This window comes from Cyprinus carpio, unplaced genomic scaffold, assembly GCF_018340385.1.
Source record: "Cyprinus carpio isolate SPL01 unplaced genomic scaffold, ASM1834038v1 S000006746, whole genome shotgun sequence".
NCBI classification, from domain to species: domain Eukaryota; kingdom Metazoa; phylum Chordata; class Actinopteri; order Cypriniformes; family Cyprinidae; genus Cyprinus; species Cyprinus carpio.
In genome coordinates, this window is record NW_024879345.1 from 805,194 (window position 1) to 820,429 (window position 15,236).

At 37.8% G+C, this 15,236-nt stretch overlaps 1 long non-coding RNA gene across 1 annotated transcript; it reads right to left on the bottom strand.

Annotated features, from left to right (window-relative positions):
• Window positions 1-1,331: 1,331 nt before the first annotated feature.
• On the bottom strand, window positions 1,332-14,813 carry LOC109059973. The gene is made up of 6 exons (XR_006159796.1): window positions 14,676-14,813; window positions 4,138-4,237; window positions 3,640-3,742; window positions 3,368-3,481; window positions 1,729-1,857; window positions 1,332-1,426 (listed from the first exon to the last, which is right to left on the bottom strand). It is a non-coding gene; the product is annotated as an uncharacterized LOC109059973 (long non-coding RNA).
• Window positions 14,814-15,236: the final 423 nt, after the last annotated feature.

A 15,236-nucleotide genomic window follows, 5' to 3' on the forward strand; every position in this document is an offset into this window, starting at 1 on the left:
TGAGCAGAAAACAAGGCTAACTGGTAATTTCAAAGTATATGTTGTCTTTCCTTGCCATCTACAAATAATTTTCCAATTTTAACAGTTATGTTTATTTAAAAATGCTCTTAATATGCTGATTAATAATGCTAAATGTAGATGAAAAAAAGTCTTGTCACAAACCTGGTTTGAACAGTAAGAATCGTATGATAGGTAAAAAAAATTAAAATAAAATAAATAAAACTATATTTGCAGCATTGTTGTTCTCTGCAGTGTTTTAGCAAAAGTATCTATCTATTTTGCTGCTTTCTGTTGCTGCTTCTGTTTTTAAAATAACACCGTCATCCGCAGCTTTTTTTGGCGCTTAAGTGTCTTTTTAGAGAAGCAATGCACACAAGAAGGGTTTGAATAAAGCCAGTTTGGCTCTAAATTAAAAATAAATAAAAAATACAATAATAATTAGAGGATACAATGCCAAAAGATCATTAAATGACCCTGAGTGCTTGTGGTGTGAACCGCTCCATTGTTCTGAAGTGCTCACTTTATTTAAAAATGGTAAAATGGTGCTGCCATTGCCATTATGTCTCATGGTCCGGCTGGAACCAGGGGCTGGTTGCACCAGCTGCACGTAAGTTACAACTTAGCCAAGTTTTGACGTAAATGGGCACTAAGTTACAACTTACGCACTACTAAATGTTTTTTCGTTGTACCACTACACTTAGTTGAAGTGTAACTCTACGTATAAACTAAATATTAATGGAAGCGTCTGGTCAGGAGTAACGGTTGGAATAAAATAGCAGACTGAGTGAACTACGTCAATATGCTCTTCTTTTACCCGACAACCTGCAATCCTATAGGCATATGTGATGCTGCTGACACTTACACTCACATATATATTAAGAGAGAGAACAATATGTGAATAAACATACTTTGTTTCTTTTTTTAACGCGTCTTCAACACCCCATCTACAGTTCGCCTCTGTGCGCTTTCAAGTTCTGCTTGCATATTTGAAGGTTTATATTGGATGAGTTTGGGTAAACGTCATATTATGTGACTACGCATTACTTTACCGAGAGCTTAAGAACTACTAACTACATCCTGCCTTACAAACAACTGGTGCAATAAAATAATGCATAGATTTAGTTACAAACAAGCTAGTGGTTACTAAGCCTCTAGTGTGGACTTATCACTCTAATTTAAGTAAGAACTTACCAATGGCTAGTGCAGCCCTACCCAGGTCATTTGAATATGCCATTTGAATTTGCCTGTTTTACAACAAAGAATTTGCACAATTCTTTGAGTCAATAAAAACGCAACAAGATAAAAGGTTTAGTACAGCATTTACCTAAACCCAAGATTTGGTACAGTGTGTCCACGAAAGTTACGTGGAGGTTCCATTGACCAGTCACTCTTCATGGACACACAGCTGGGTTCTGGTGGGTCCATACTGTACATTGAAGGTAAAAACAAATATAAGAATATGTGAATTACATTCACTTGTTATGACTGTAATTATTACTACTAAATTATTTAATTAATATTTATTACATCATTGGAGACATATACAGCAAGTGCAACTGTTATAGTGTTGACATACACATATCAGAATCAGAGCTACTTATTACGATATTCATTCTGAAATGCATTGCATACAGGCACTGAAGCCCCTTTACAGCACTGAATTTGCGAATGTTCTTTCTTTGTGTAAATAAAGATGCAACAAGATGTAATGTTTAGTACAGCATTTACCTAAACCCAAGATTAGTGTTGTAACGATCGGTCTTATTTGATGATACAGTGTGTTCACGAAAGTTACGTGGAGGTTCCATTGACCAGTCACTCTTCATGGACACACAGCTGGGTTCTGGAGGGTCCATGCTGTAAATTGAAGGTAAAAACAACAAGTAAATTCATATATTCTTATTTTTATGACTGTAATAAAATAATTTGAGTGACTGAATTATTTCATTATTATGCATTACGCTGTTGGAAACATAAAAGGAAGTGCAACTGTTAAACTTATTCACATGCATGCAGGCATTGAAGTCATCAATGTTATTAAAAATTATTACAGAAGCAGTAGTGAATAATTATTTCTGTTTTAAAGGCGTCATATGACGCTGCGAAACATAACATTATTTTGTGTATTTGGTGTAATGCAATGTGTTTATGTGGTTTAAGGTTCAAAAACCACATTATTTTCCACATAATGTACATTATTGTTACTCCTCTATGCCCCGCCTTTCTGAATCGTGTCTATTTTTACAAAGCTCATCGTTCTGAAAAGCGAGATGTACACTGATTGGCCAGGTATACAGTACGTTGTGATTGGCCAAAAGACAAACAATAAAACTCATTATAAACAAGGCATTTGTTGCATCAAGTGGGGACATAATTACTGATTATAATGACTTATACTGTCTTATTAAGCTTTGCATATCGCGCTGCGTAAACATAAAAACAATGTCTGCATTTGTGATTGGAGGAAAGACAAACAACACACGCTACTCTACACTGCTCAAAACTCGTGTTTGAATCATCAGTGGCAAATTCTTTAAATATAAAAAACGTACTTACAGGCTTTGAATCAGAAGCACCAACCTGTCCTTGCAAAGTTGGAACTGCCCCACTTTATAGAAACAGACACCGACATTTTAGGCTACTCTCACACGAAATGGTCCTTTACCTTCCGCAAAGTGCACCGCACACATCTGAATAATTGGGTTGAACTGTTCCGGAACAATGTTGAACCACTGATTTCTAGTTGTGCCCTCTTTTGGACGGCCAAACAAAGTAGTTTTTCTTTCACAATGAAACACACAGCATCTCCACAACATGGCCGTGGCGGCAACAGCGAGAATAAAAGTTATGGCTTCTTTCTTTGCGTGAACGTTTGGGCGGTGTTATGCAAATCTTCCCACATCGTGATGTAGATATGTAGGGGCGTGTTAGAACGAGCCCTTTTAAGTAGGAGTGGTTGACTCTTAACTTTTATAAAGAATATCACTTTGGATTTGAGACTTTAGTCTTTGCAGCTTTACAGTTTTTCTTTATGCACCAAGAGCTTGTAACACTCCAAAGAGAAAGTCAAGTCAAGTCAAGTCACCTTTATTTATATAGCGCTTTAAACAAAAAAGATTGCATCAAAGCAACTGAACAACATTAGGAAAACAGTGTGTCAATAATGCAAAATGACAGTTAAAGGCAGTTCATCATTGAATTCAGTGATGTCAATCATGCAGCTCAGTTCAGTTTAAATCGTATCTGTGCAATAATTTGCAATCTAGTCAACGATATCACTGTAAATAGAAGGAACAATTTAAATCGCATCATATGACCCCTTTAACACAGAAGATGTCATAAGATAAATGGTTTAGTGTATGCTTACCTAAACATAGGATCTTTGTGTCCACTTAAGTTTTGAGGCAGATCCACTGACCAGACACCCCTCATAGGCACACAGCTGGGTTTAGATAACTTTGGTCTTTGCATCTGGACCAAACTGAAACAAAACAAGAAGGGGATTTATAATCAGACACTGTGATAATGATTGACTGTTGATTAAGTGAATATATATGCTAAATTAAAGTTCACTATTAGTTATTCTCTGGAAATTTCAGGATTCATTTTTCATCAGAAAAGGCTACTGCTGGCATTTACCTAAATCCAAGATCAGTGTGTTCACTAAAGTTATGTGGAGGATCCATTGACCAGTCTCTCTTCATGGACACACAGCTGGGTTCTGGCAGGTCGGGTCTGTGCACTAAAGTTTAAGTGAATGTAATTTACACACTATTATATTCATGACTTTTGTAATGAACTAATTCAGGTGACTAAATTTTTCTATGTATATGCACTATGCTGTTGGAGACTTAGCAAATGCACATCTACACATCGGAACTGATAATTGAGATCTTTAAGTTAATATCTTCTGAAATGCACTGCATACAGGAACTTTGGTCAAACAATTATTTCTGTGTTTCAACAGAGATGATGTAACAAGATAAATGGTTTAGTGTAAGTTTACCTAAATCAAAGATCAGTTTGTCCACTAAAGTTATGTGAAGGATCCATTGACCGATCACTCCTCAATGACTAATTATTTCTGTGTTTCAACAGAGATGATGTAACAAGATAAATGGTTTAGTGTAAGTTTACCTAAATCAAAGATCAGTTTGTCCACTAGGTATGGGAAGGATCCATTGACCGGTCACTCCTCAATGACTTCAGATGACTTTGATATTTCATCTGAACTGAACTGAAACAAAACATGAATTAGAATTAAAATTAGAATATCAATGCTAAATTAATTATTCTACCAAAAGTCATTTTCAAGAAATTGCAAATTGGTGCCATTTGTGAATGAAAATCATATTTTTACCACTTTTATATCTTAACCTAAAAGACCAGATTTTAAAACATTACCATGCATAAGGTTGTGGGAGTATCACATCAGATATTAATATTAATTATCAAAGACTTAAAAACATATTATGTGCCAGCTCTTTTACATGGCAAACTTTTGAGCTTGAATGTAGAAGCAAAAACGGAAACTAATGGCCTTAAAAATGCAAATTTGATGTTTATCTGCTTACCCCCCAGGGCATCCAAGATGTACTGTAGGTAACTTTGTTTCTTCAGTAGAACAAAAACAGAGATTTTTAACTGAAACCGTTGCAGTCTGTCAGTCCTATAATTTAAGAAGAAGATGAAGATGCCTCAAGCACAGACTTGAAGAAGAAGACGCGAACGCGCTCAGGACAGTTCAGACATTGCAATGAAAATCAGAGGTAAAAAACTATATGAATACTGTTCAGTTTCTTGCACAGACCATTCATTTTGTGTCTTTACACATCAATGTATCATCACGAGCCGAAGGGTTTAATTTGGTTTTGTTTTTGTATGTTTTATGACTCTCAAAGCCGTGATTCCTATCCACTTACATTATAGGACTGACAGACTGCAACGGTTTCAGTTAAAAATCTCTGTTTGTGTTCTACTGAAGAAACTAAGTCACCTACATCTTGGATGCCCTGGGGGTAAGCAGATAAACATCAAATTTGCATTTTTTTGGTGAACTATCCCTTTAAGTAGCAAATATCATCACAATGTATCACATATTCCTGTAGTTTTATATTATACAGATAAATCTGTACGAAACAAATATATTTGAACCATATAATGAACTCTATTAAATATGAAATCAGAAGTTAATTATCTACAGTAGGTGGCCAACCAGAGTGTGCTTTCTACCACCGCGAGTGCTGCCGCCGCCGCGTCTGCAAAGTGCATTTCCAGCTTTTTACAGCTGAGTGGCGCTTTAACCACAAGTTATCAAGCAAACATTTTCAAAAAGCACATTTTCGCAAATAGCCATCAGCTTTGCCTAGCTGGTGTGTTACATTTGATGGCTGCAGTCGGAGGAAATTGAAAGAAAAACACTGTAGTTAAAATATTTAATATTCACAGATGAAACTTTAGTAGCATACTTAATAAGTTATGATCATTTCTTAGAAAGAATAAAACACACACATACTTTGTTATTCATCACCTGTCCTTTATTTTGATAGATAACTACTTGGGGAAAATATATCCGTCTGTACACTGATTAAAAATTGCTGCGTTTTATAAATTATTTCCATTATTTTTGTAAAACGTGAGGCACTGAATAAATTCGCTCCTATTAATTAGGTCAAACTAAAACAAGAAAAAATAAATTAAACCTGGCCACGATTTAGCCAGGTAATTGAAACTGAAAAGAGCGGATGGATTAATAAAATGTCCTCACGTTTAAACTCACGTTCTCTCATTATAATCAACAAAGTGAACACAATGTAAAAAAGAGTTTTATTAATTGGCAGATTCAGTGATTGTAAATGGAGCCTTCTTTACTTGCTTTCATACAATTTTATAATTAAAACTAAAATAAAAGGCAGGCGCATTTAAATGCAGGAGTGTAGGCCTATTCTATTCCTTAAAATATCAGAGTGCAAGATTTGCACAACGCACAACATTTATTCTTATTTGTCTACATATTTTTTCTTCAAAACAAATCTTTTTTGGTTTTATTTTGTATTATTGCATGTAAAAATAATAAACTTTGAAAATGTGAAACTGCAATCTTATTCGCAGTCTAAAGCATTTTATAATTATTCGTACAATAATATCTAACTTAACTTGCTTTGTATCTTTATTATTTAATGTAAAAAAGAGTTATTAAAACAATCAAAATCAACGAATTGGAGCGGCATCAGCCGTTAGATAATTTTAAAACGTCAAATAGCATTTAATTTACATGTCAGACTTGTGAAGATTTATTTTGAATGTGGATCCCATACTGTAACCTAAAAGAAATGTGCTTTTTCGCTATTCATATTCAAGCGTTTGTGAAATTATTGATGTGCATGCATGACAGGGAAGCGCCCTCGCGATATTTTTATTTTTTTTACTTGATAATGAAATAACTTAAAACTGGGGTGCCTTTCATACATGAGAGATATATCTACAGAAAGCTTGTCTACTTTTAAACGAACCAATTCAAAATGAAAGCAAATACTGATTATGCGCATCCTGTCGAGATGAGAGTCAGCATCGTGAATTTCATCTTGCAGCCGACAAGCAAACATTAGTTTACTAACAAATAATTAAAATATCAATTATTAGGCTACTTCTGCCTGTGCTTTGTGGCAAACTTAATGTGTGTGCTTGAGCGCGGAATATATTAAGGCTCATTATTGATTAGACTGTTAATTTAATATAAACGTGCGATTAGTTGAATAATTACTTAAATTAATGACTACTAGTAACCAGAAAAATCTTATGTGGTGGCAAACCTATTAAATAGCTACCCTCTAGACATCTCTGTTAAAAGTTTTTAAAGCATTTTATACACGTTTATAAATTCTGCTTTCAGAACAGTCCGTAATGGAGAGATGCCTTAACATTGATTTTTTCTCTGAAACACAAAATTATTTTATGGTTTGAGAATGGTCAACCCATCTCCATTCTGCAGATATTGTTGCTTCTGGTTTGTGCATTGTAAACCACAGAAAGTCTACAAAATGTTGTCTCCCAAAAACTTGGGTCTTTTTTGTCAAGTCCATAACGCACGTTTATTTCCCAAATCTAAAATAGCCTATAAAACACGTTCATAGATGGATACTTTTCTGATGTCTGGACTCCATTTGGGATTTAGAAAAACATAAAAAAACAAAAACATATAATATTGTACAGTATGTAGACTAATACTCTTTAGGCCTATGCAGTTGCAAAAAAATGGCAAAAGCCAAACCCAACAGGTATGAAAACACTGTCTAAACCTGCTCTGCCAGTTTGAAACCCTCATCAGTCACTGTCCATATGAAAGAGCAAGAGATTCACACCTTTATTTTTCAACCCCCACAAGCTATACAGAACTACCCCAAACCCCAACCCCCTCCAGCTGGACTGAATTCAGTCACTACTGGGCTTTTAGACCAAGCAGAATCCTCTGCCAGCTACCCCCGCTTCACAGCGAGCACAACTGACACTAACTTCACCTTCCGCAAGTTTTGATTTTACAAAATCAGTTTTAGGCGAATGCAACTTATTGATCATGAGCCCAACATTTAGCAAGGCAGGAAAACATTCAGTCTACCTGAAGGAAGACGTATTTCATTGTATGTTAATGCTGTTAAATAGAGAGAGAGAAAAAAATGCATTGAAAATACAAACAATCCAAACACCAGAAGCAACCTACACTCTCTTTAAAGTGTTCTTTCATTAAAAAGTATGCATTTTTATTCATTCACAGGCTATATGGTTGAAATAATGTTTTGGTTCAAAACTTTAAGTGCCATTGTTTAAAAAATGCTTAATTGACTGATGTTTCATAGACCTTCAGCATTTTTTTTATACTAGATTTAACTTGAATCTCAATACTATTAAAATTACTTTAAAATCTCAAGGAGTTTATAAATTGAAACTGGTAAAAATGTCACAGTGCATGTTAAATAGCTTAAATGAACTTGTATCTTGTATAGTAACCGAAGACCTTGATTGCATGTTAAAATAAAACTAACAATATAATTTTATTGTTTTTAAAATGAACAATTCCTGTATAAAATGGGAAAGCAACCTTTATATCAAACATTTTTAAATTGTCCACAGATGAGCAACGCGGGAGGCAGGTTCTGTGCCAGAGTGCACAAAGTGAATGTGCATGCACAATTTTTAACCAATTAATTGCCTATTTTCGTTTGCTGCATGTTTTTTTTTTTTTTAAAAAACGTTTTTGAGAGGGAAAAAAATTATGTAAAAGTCGCATTTTATTACATTCAGAAATAATAACAGCAGCCCTAATAATGTTATATTGTACCAAAAGGATATTTTTTAGTTCCCCTCACTTTACAACAAATCCTTTAAATTTAACTATCAGAGCAGAACACGAATTAAAAATATATAATTCTAATAGATAAATATAATTTCAGTATATAATAATATAGACTTCGCTATAAACAAACAAAATAATAATAATAATAATAATAATAATAATAATAATAACAACAATAATTTAAAGCGAAATATAAGGTAAGGTTGGGCTTACCCCTTTCATTCGGGACGAATCCAAATGTTTCCATATTCGTGATGTTGCCCATTTGAAGCTTAACTATTATTCATAAGGTAAAATAGGCTATGTAGTTCACGCGTGTTTCAATATTGACTGAAAAAAAAATTGTAATGAGCAAAAAATATGTCAAAGTGGACCGCTACTCACGCCGAATGGCACGGTGAACAGCTGCTCTGTTTCCAGTGAATATGTGTCACGAAACGCACACAGACAGGTAGATCCATTTGCAGTGTTTTATTGGGGCAATCCAAAAATCATAAACTTAGCCAGGCAATGGTCAACATCCAGGTAATCAGTCCAAAACAAGAAACACAAACAAAGCAAGGAAACACGAAACCAGGGTGACATTAAACAGTCCGAAACACGAACATCCACTAGGGAACCAGGAAAAAGCAGGGTGACATGCAACAAGGACTCCGTAACAATGACAGAAACAACCAGGGTATTTAAAGACAGGTGCAAACAAGGTAAGTGGTGACAGCTGAATACAATGAACAGTGATGAGCCGCTCAGGCTAGTGGGAAATGAAGTTCTGACGAAGGTGACAATAAGGGGAAGTGAGACCTCTAGTGGCCACCCAGGGAGACACAGAACAGACACCGTGACACTACCCCCCCTCTAAGGAGCAGCTTCCAGATGCTCCTCAGAACACAATAACCAAAAAACAAAGAGACCAGGAGGGAGGTGGACTGGTGGAGGCAGAACAGGGGGAGGGATGGCGGGCCAGGCCCGTGTAGGGGGAACTGGGACCGGCAGCGATGGCTCTGCTGGTAGCCCAGGTGGCTTGGTCAGATCAGGGGGCCACGGTGGACCCGAAAGTTCAGGGGACCACGAGGGACCAGGCAGTTCAGGTGGCCATGGTGGACCCGAAAGTTCAGGGGACCACGAGGGACCCAGGCAGTTCAGGTGGCCACGGTGGACCCGAAAGTTCAGGGGACCACGAGGGACCAGGCAGTTCAGGTGGCCACGGTGGACCCGAAAGTTCAGGGGACCACGAGGGGCCAGGCAGTTCAGGTGGCCACGGTGGATCAGTCCATTCTCGTTGTGCAGACGGCCAGGGAGGAATTCGCCATTTGAGTGGCCCGAACGGAACCTGCCAATCGGGGAGCCAGTAAGGAGCAGGCTGTGGCGATGGCCAGGTCACGGCATTGGGAACGGCATCGGGAACGGCCTCAGACAAGGGCACCGCCTCGGGAACGGCCTTGGACACGGGTATCGCCTCCGGAACCATCTCGGGCCCCGCATCGGCCTCCAGAACAGCATCGGGCACCGCCTCGGGAATGGCCTCGGGAACGGCCTCGGGAACGGCCTCGGGAACGGCCTCGGGAACGGCCTCAGTCTCGGGCATTACATCGGGAACCGCATCGGGCACCGCCTCGGCATCGGCCACCGCCTCGGCATCGGGCACCGCCTCGGCATCGGGCACCGCCTCGGGCACCGCATCGGGAACCGCCTCGGCCACCGCATCAGGCACCGCCTCGGCATCGGACATTGCATCGGGAACCACCTCGGCCACCGCATCAGGCACCGCCTCGGCATCGGGCACCGCCTCGGGCACCGCCTCGGCATCGGGCACCGCCTCGGCAACGGGCACCGCCTCGGCAACGGACATTGCATCGAGAACCACCTCGGCCACCGCATCAGGCACCGCCTCGGGCACCGCCTCGGCATCGGACATTGCATCGGGAACCACCACGGCCACCGCATCAGGCACCGCCTCGGCAACGGGCACCGCCTCGGCATCGGACATTGCATCGGGAACCGCCTCGGCCACCGCATCAGGCACCGCCTCGGCCATCTTGTGCTGTGGCGCTGGGCTGGCGGCCATCTTGTGCTGTGGCGCTGGGCTGGCGGCCATCTTGTGCTGTGGCGCTGGGCTGGCGGCCATCTTGTGCTGTGGCGCTGGGCTGGCGGCCATCTTGTGCTGTGGCGCTGGGCTGGCAGCCATCTTGTGCTGTGGCGCTGGATCAGCTGATGTATCCCACCGAGCACGATGGTGCAGGTAATTAGTAAAACCCCAAAAGTCCAGGATCTCCAGCCCCATCATCTCCCATTGAGGCAAAGGATCATCTAGGCAATTGTTGAATAAGTCTTTCAGTGCTGTATCATTATAACCTAGCCCGACTGCCATGGTCCAAAACACTTGCGCCAGGCCACCCACCTCACTCCCCCTTTGACGAAGGGTGGTTAAGTTCCGGAATCTCCCCCTCCGTTCCTCCATGGTGGCTGGGGAACAGATTCGAAATCCCACACCGCTGGATCTAGGCATGACGGAGTCCTTCTGTCACGAAACGCACACAGACAGGTAGATCCATTTGCAGTGTTTTTTATTGTGGCAATCCAAAAATCATAAACTTAGCCAGGCAATGGTCAACATCCAGGTAATCAGTCCAAAACAAGAAACACAAACAAAGCAAGGAAACACGAAACCGGGGTGACATTAAACAGTCCAGAGCAGTCCAAAAACAAGAAATAGGGAAAAAGGTAGGGGAAGGGTGAAATGAGGGTGGGATTCAGTAAGGATTACGTAAAAATCAAGGGTATTTAAAGACAGGTGCAAACAAGGTAAGTGGTGACAGCTGAATACAATGAACAGTGATGAGCAGCTCAGGCTAGTGGGAAATGAAGTTCTGACGAAGGTGACAATAAGGGGAAGTGAGACCTCTAGTGGCCACCCAGGGAGACACAGAACAGACACCGTGACAATATGTGTGCGAGGCACCAGCACGATCAAACAGCTGAAACAGATAATACTCCATTTTTGGTCACACAGTAAAGGCATAATTTGAAAATCAAGAATAATAGCAGTGTTAATAATAATTATTTCTAAATGCTGGACTGTTCTCATTTCACTCTGAACATGGAACCTGAAGTTATTTATTTATTTATTTTTTTGCCAAGAACAAATTGAAGTGAAAACATTTACCTTTTAATCTATATATATACACATACATATATATATATATATATATATATATATATATATATATATATATATATATATATATATATATATATATATATATTGAGTGTTTACTAACAATAGCATGCAGTAAGAGCCTTTGTGTAAAGGTCTTTCTTTTAATTTTTGATGCATAGACTATAGCCTAAGACTATCCCACGTTTTGAAATTAACTCACTGTACCAATTTTCTAATGGTTTTGAAATATGTTACAATGTTATATTATAATGTTATTGTTGTTTTACTTCGTCATTTAGTCAGTTTGCAACCAGGTGCCTTTGCGCCACCTGGCGGTAGTTCCGCGAATAACTTTAACACGCAACTGACTTGCAGTTAACACCGCGGCCCTGCAGCGGCGGTACACGCGGCGGTATTACCCATTTTGGTTGTACACCTACACTGTAAAAAATAAGTGTAATTTTAAGTGTAATTTTTTGTGTAAAATCTATGAAAAAAAAAAAAAAACTGTTAATAGGTTAACAGTAAGTTCCCGTACTATATACAGGGAAAAACTGTAAAAGATCTAACCAGACATTTCATGTAATTTTACAGTAAAATGTTGTAAATTTGACCGTTTTTAGAAGTAAAAAAGAACAAATCAATGTATAATTTACAGTCAAAAACTGTAAACTGATATTTCCAGAATTCCCTGTGTGACACTCCACATTTGAAAGTATTTTGTTTAAATAATCATGTTTTTTTTAAAGTTTTTTAAAGTTTATACATTTGGGCTTTATGTTACATCTTCTGTTGTTTAATGAAAGTTTATTGCAGTTTATTGCATTATTTAAGTATCATGTGTGTCACCACGATGGTGTTTTGTGTTTGCATGAATGACTCTGTGCACCTTCTATTTATTAATTATACTTCTGCTTGTGGCGAAGCTACTTGTGATGAGCTTTGATTCTTCATGTGGCGTTCTCTTTTACCACCTGCATTATCATGGTGGTTGTCAGTATGTTAAAGGTACAAAACTGATTTTAATAGCAGTGTGTGTTGTTGAATTTACTGGTTTACATTCAAATTTTCTTGTTTGTAAATTACAGTTTTATACTGTAAAATTTACAGTTTTTGGCCGTAAATGTGTTTACAGTTTTTCTGTATTTTTTACAAAATTATTCTGGCAACCACAGCTGCAAGAGGCTCTTGCCTCCCATCCTGTGAACATCTTAATAGGTGCTTAAAAGGTTCATCTGGTAAGTCGAAGCAGATACTGGCTGCAGAAACTCCTCCTAGGTGGAAAGTTTTTACTAGCCATTTGTTTAACTAACGACACTGACACGTACTAGCTAGTTATCTAGCAACTATAAGCACTGGGTATATGGTTGCTTAAAGTCTAGGTAGTGGCATTTTGTCTGTCATGTAATAACTAAAAACATTGTCCAGTGTATTGGCAGAAAGAATAATTTGTCATTATAGCATGTACACCATTAACATGCTATTTTTTTATTAAACTTAAGTTATGGGTTCTTTTTCCTCAACAAATTAAGAGAGAGGTAGATATGTTTTAATCTCATATCAATGAATCTCACAGGTTTAATTCTGGCTGACATACTTTGAAAGGTAAACTGAGAACATTCAAAATGCATATCTATGTAAATTATAATACATATGATATTCAAATACACCACTCAAAACCACTGATTAAGTAAATTTTCTTTCACAGACCCTGCGATGCAGTTTTCACAGACCACAGTGTCTGAACTGCAAGCCCTCAGCTGCAGAAAATGCAGCAAGTTGTACTCAAAGTACTCAAAAGTGACCCTCCACTTGAAGATGATAATGGTGACATTTTCAAATGTTCTGTTTCTTTGTTTGATATAGGCATTTGCAGACTTAACTTTGTAAAAAAACAAAAAAAAAACACTTTATTCACTTCTGCACTTTGTTTTTTAGTAACTTTGTGTGTGTGTGTTTCATGACTTTGTAAAATATTCCAATGTATAGAACTTCCTGGTCATGCTACCTGATGATGTCACACCAGTTGTAATATCTTCACACACATCATACGCATCATACACAACTTGGATTTTGGAAATATGATTTTGTGTAATTTTCATGAATTTTTGGAATATTCAAATATATAACTTCTGTGTAACCTCATGTTGCCACACCCACTGTATTATCTTCATACACATCTTTCACATATTGTACATTCATCTGTTTGGGGGAATATATCTTTTTTGATTTTATACATTTTTTATTTATTTATTTTTAATATTGAAACCTGTTTTAACCTATTAAATTTCCTGGTCATGTGACGTCATGCTGCCACATCCACCTGTGTAACAATATCAGGTCACATGAGCAAGAAGTAAAAAAGTTTTCAATAATTCAAATAACTGTCTAAAATCAACAAATATATATTGCAAAAACAGATGAATATACAATGTGTGAAAGCTGTTTATGAATATAATACAGTGAGTGTGGCAACATGAGGTCACATGACCCGGAAATTATAGACATTTGAATATTTCAATAATTTATGAATAATAATAATAATATTTCCAAAATCCAATGTATGATGTGTGTCAGGACTGTGTGAAAATATGTGTGACGTCAAAAACTTGTGTGACGTCATCAGGCCACATAAACAGGAAGTTATACATATTTGAATATTTAAAAGATGTAAAAAAAATACACAAAATCATATTTCTAAAATCCAAGTCATGTATGATGTGTGACAGGTGTGTGTGAAGATGCTAGACTGGTGCGACATCGTTGTAAGATTTATTTCATGCCAGCATTCAGTTTATTTTGTAGGCTACATATGTAACAGGGATTTAAATCATATGAAAGTAATAAATTAAATCTAAATTTAACTTAATATTTTAACCATCATGATCATTACACGTTTTATACATTATTACAGTCCTGGAATAATGTATAAGGATATTTGTGCGATTTGCACTTTTGAAACACCCTCTGTTTGTTGAGCTCGCCGTTTTTCATCTCGGATGCTTAAAACAATTGCATTATTGAATAATATCATAATTACATAATGCTAGGTGCACGATCTGAACGAGATACAACATGAACCACCACTATTTTGCAATGTCGCATCAAAGAGTAAATGTCTAACGAATATCCAATATGAAAACAACTTTACCACAGTTCTGTGCTCACCTAAATGGAAATGTATGGTCATATTTCATCTAAATGACGTTCCATCCAGAAAATCTAAATTAACAAAACTAGGTGTTAAGATGTTTCTGGTTTCATAAAAAAGACAGCTTAGGACGATGCACTTTACTTTCGCTTTGATCCCCAGTGGGCGGAGCACACATGAATATTAATGAGTTGCCCGGACTTGCGTGTGGAACTGAGAATTTAGGTTCACGCTCCTTGTGTCTCAGCAGGTTTAACAGAATATTTCAGAAAAGGTAGTCTAAATATATCTTCTGTGTAGCGCAAACTTATGCCTAAACAAAATTTGTTCATCGTTTAACATTTTATAACAGCTTAGTTTGCACGTTTTGTGCAGTTGTCCCTGACTTAATAATTGCAGACAATCTTTTTGTGTAAAGTTAGGATAAAGCACAGCAAACTTCAGCTAGCTGTATACATAGATTTCAGTTCGTTGTGCTGTAGCTTTCGATGCTTTATAACCACTTGAGTGTACGACCATAGACAGCCATTACACTGATAGTTGACCAAACAAACAAATAGAAAATTGTATTTATATTC